We start from the raw sequence: 4,454 nt of genomic DNA on the forward strand, positions 1-4,454 counted from the left end.
CATACTACCTCTTCCTGTACTTCCTATCAATGGCAACCCTCCTTTTCCTTGCATATAAAGTCCATTTAACAGTATATCTTGTAGCAAAGATTTCTTAACAGGATAAAAACATTCGCCATAAAAGGAAAAGGTGAAGGATTAGCCTATACTAAAATTAAGAGTATCAGGGGCTGGACATGGTGGCTCATGCCTGTAATCCCAGCACTTTGGAAGAACAAGGTGGGAGGATCGCTTGAGTCCTGGAGTTTGCAGTCAGCCTACATAACATTGGGAGACCCCGTCTCTACAAAAAATAAAAAAATTAGCGCTGTGGTGGCACACGCCTGTAGTCCCAGCTACTCAGGAGGCTGAGGTGGGAGAACCACTTGAGCCCAGGAGGTTGAAGCTGCAGTGAGCCATGCTTGCACCACTGCGCTCCAGCCTGGGTGACAGCGAGACCCTATCTCAAAAAAAAAAAAAAAAAAATTGAGAACATCTTTTCAAATGATATCACTAAGAGTTCTAATAGGCAACCTATGGGTAGAAGAAGATATCTGCAATAAATGTATCCCTCAAAGAATTCATATCCAGAATACATTAAAAACTCTGATCATGGTGACCTGAATTCCCCCTCCCCAAGAATATGAGAGTGACAACTCTTGCAAAGTGTTATAGGCCACGGAGTATGTAAGAAGACACCAGTGGTGGAATCGAGTGTTTGGTCCCAGTTGGGGACCTGTAGTAGAAAAATACTTAGTAGCTACCCAGATTGTAACGGTTGGTGTTCCTGGCTGGTGTGCAGGATCTGTGTTCCAGAAAGTTGGAAAACACAGCAACTGCAGTAGGAAGCGGTTTTCTTCCCTTCAGATTGCTAGTCATAGTGGCTATGTGCAGATCAACTGGAAGAGAGTTGAGAAAGATGTAAACAAAGCAACACAACAGGTTAAGAAACGTGCAAATAGGCCAAGCGTGGTGGCTCCCACCTGTAATCCCAGCACTTTGGGAGACTGAGGTGGGCAGATCACAAGATCAAGAGCTCGAAACCATCCTGGCCAACATGGTGAAACCCCATCTCTACGAAAAATACAAAATTTAGCTGGATGTGGTGTCACATGCCTGTAATCCCAGCTACTCGGGAGGCTGAGGCAGGAGAATCGCTTGAACCTGGTAGGCAGAAGTTTCAGTGAGCCGAGATCGCACCACTGCACTCCAGCCTGGTGATAGAGCAAGACTCTGTCTCAAAAAAAAAATAAAAGAAATATGCAAATAAAGCAACACCTAAAATCAACAATATAATTGAAGAAGTCACAGAATTTATCAAACAGAACATCATGATATCCAGTTGATTCGTGGGAGGTTTCTTGCTAAGACATGCATCTTAAGGAGATGAATATTTTCCCATAGTGGATTCAACTATGAGAAGAGAAGTGGCAGCAACAAGGTGGTCTCTTAACAGTACATGCTGCTGGGATCTCAAGGGCAAGGAGAAGCAACTGGCCGGGCCATACTGAACTCACAACTTAGCATTTTGCCATCTGAAGCTTGCCAAACTAGTATCGGCTGTCAAACAACCTATGTGGAATGTAAATAATAGTATTCCTGAGTGAAATATGGCTTTCCTAATATTTTAAAATTCACATCTGTTTAGAAATCCACCTGCAAAATATCATGACCGGATGTAGATATGGAGAGAAAAGAAATATGTTGGATTTATGGCCCAGTGAAATATTATCTTTTTATTTAAATAACATGATCTTCATTGTGCTTTATGGTATAGTGCTGATAATTTAAAATGTGTATTATAGCTTCAGTATTAGGGTTGACTTTTTAAAAAACAGATATGTTTGCAATAAATTGAAGAACTATAATGTCCTTTTGTGAAAAGCTTTAGAAATGATATAATTATTAAAGATATTAAATAGACCAAAAAAAAAAAACAACTTACAAATCAATAAGAAAAAAGTTCAATGAAAGACAAAAGACTAGCAGATATTTCACAAGAGGGTATACTAACAGTCTATAAAAGTATGAAAAGGTGTTCAACTGATCAGTCATCAGGGATATGTGGATTAAAACTAAAATTTATATTATTTTATTTTAAATAATACAGACGTAGTCTTGCTATGTTGCCAAGGCTGGTCTCAAACTCCTGGACTGAAGCAATCCTCCTGTCTTGGCCTCCCAAAGTGCTGGGATTACGGGTGTGAGCCACTGGGCCCGGCCTAAAATGTTATCAGAATGGTTAAAATGAGAAGATGCAAAATATGAAGAGCTGGCAAGGGTATGGAACAAGTAGAACTCTCACACACTGCTGGTGGAATATAAAAGGGTCTGAACACTTCAGAAAATAATTTGCCAATGTCTCCTAAAACTGAACATGTTTATACCCTATGATGTAACAATCCACTCCTAGAACTCTACCCCACAGAAATGCATCTCTATTTAACAGAACACCAGTACTACAATGTTAATTGAAACTACTCAAATGCCTTTGAAAAAATTATGTTACATTCGGCCGGGCGCGGTGGCTCGTGCCTGTGGTTCCAGCACTTTGGGAGGCTGAGGCGGGCGGATCACGAGGTCAGGAGATCCAGACCATCCTGGCTAACACGGTGAAACCCCGTCTCTACTAAAAATACAAAAAATTAGCCGGGCGTGGTGGTGGGCGCCTGTAGTCCCAGCTACTCGGGAGGCTGAGGGAGGAGAACGGCGTGAACCTGGGAGGCGGAGCTTGCAGTGAGTGGAGATCGTGCCACTGCACTCCAGCCTGGGCGAAAGAGCGGGACTCCGTCTCAAAAAAAAAAAAAAAAAAAAAAGTTTCTTTCCAGTTAGCCTTTCTAAGCGTCTTTTCTGAGCCTAGTTTTTAAAATAGAGTGCCTAGCACAGTGTCTGGCACAAAATGCTCAATAAATGGTAAATTGATACCTTCTCCTAAACAAGTGGGACAGGTTTAGGAACCTTTTCCACACACTAACACAGTACTCTGTACTTCTCCCTGTCTTAGCATTTCTTACTGCTTTCCAGGACTAGAAGGCATTTGAGTGCAAGAATACTGTGTCGTCCACCATAATATTCCTAGCACCGAGTTCAGCATCTGATGTGGAATAAGATCTCAATATTTGTTAAATAGATGGTTGAATAAATAAGTAAACTTCTAGTACTCTGCAACATCTATTATTTTACTGCTAAGTTATGGAATCACATTTGTTTTCCCTAAAGTAAGTTTTCTTAGCCTCTCCATCCACTGATAATCTGTCCCACAATATCGTGACTTGATTCTGTTCCAGATGAACCTTTTCCTAGTATTTCTTGTATTCTTTATTATCTGTCATGTGAGGGCAGTTATGGAGCTTCATTTTTACAACTGCTGAATCTAAATTTAACTGCTGACTTTCTACCATCCATTTTCAACCTTCTTTAAAAAGCCTGGCGAGTAACTTTATCTGTCATGGCCCATTTCAGTGCCCTCAATAGTAAAACTGGCAAATGTGGAGACCCATCCTTAATGAACAGACCAGTTTGGTCATTCTTACTAGATTCCATGGATTTTCAACATGATTAAGAGAAAATAATTTGAGGCTGAGAATTGTAGTTACCCAGCTGAATGGAAGGCAAAGGAAGAAACCAGACGCTCCCAGGTAACTGCCCAGTTTTTGTTTTTGTTTTTCCTTTCCACCAATGACAAGGCACGCTCAATAACTTTACTCCCGAGGGAGGATATCCCATTCTGAAAAACACACCACTGTATGCGATAAAGGCAGGGGGTAGGAAACATTACACTGTGGGAGAGGAAACAAACATTTGATAAGCGTGTAACAGAAAACAGTTCTGGCAACTATTATTTCTTCTTCTCCCTCAAATCCAGGAAGGGTCCATAGCCCATTTTCTGTAATATTTCACCAACCAGTATGATCTCTTGGACTTGAAAATAATCGCCCCCATTTCCAACTCTCCATCACTCTAAAATTATTAGTGATCTTCAGGTACTTGAAAAAGTAAACTTCTGGCCAGTTGCGGTGGCTCACACCTGTAATCCCAACATTTTGGGAGGCCGAGGCGGGTGGATCACTTGAGGTCAGGAGTTTGAGACCACCCTGGCCAACATGGTGGAATCCCATCTCTACTAAAAGTACAAAAATTAGCCGGGTGTGATGGCGCGCACCTGTAGTCCCAGCTTGGGAGGCTGAGGCAGGGGAATTTCTTGAACCCAGGAGGAAGAGGTAGTAGTGAGCTGAGATCGCGCCACTGCATTGTGACAAAGCCAGGCTCCATCTCAAAAAAGAAAAGAGCAAACTAAACTTCTTATTGAAATGTAATGCACAGAGAAGTATACAACTCTCTCCAAACCTTATTAAAAAAAAAAAAAAGTATATGTGCCCCAGCATGCTTCCTTGTTATGAACTGTGCACAGGTAGCACTCTGCTAACATTATGTAAATTATAAAACATATACAAAGAGGACAGGAGAGAAAATGA

At 41.4% G+C, this 4,454-nt stretch overlaps 1 pseudogene; it reads left to right on the forward strand.

Annotated features, from left to right (window-relative positions):
- Positions 1 to 591: 591 nt before the first annotated feature.
- On the forward strand, positions 592 to 1,361 carry LOC101009796 (annotated as a pseudogene).
- Positions 1,362 to 4,454: the final 3,093 nt, after the last annotated feature.

Source organism: Papio anubis, chromosome 9, assembly GCF_008728515.1.
Source record: "Papio anubis isolate 15944 chromosome 9, Panubis1.0, whole genome shotgun sequence".
Taxonomy (NCBI): Eukaryota; Metazoa; Chordata; class Mammalia; order Primates; family Cercopithecidae; genus Papio; species Papio anubis.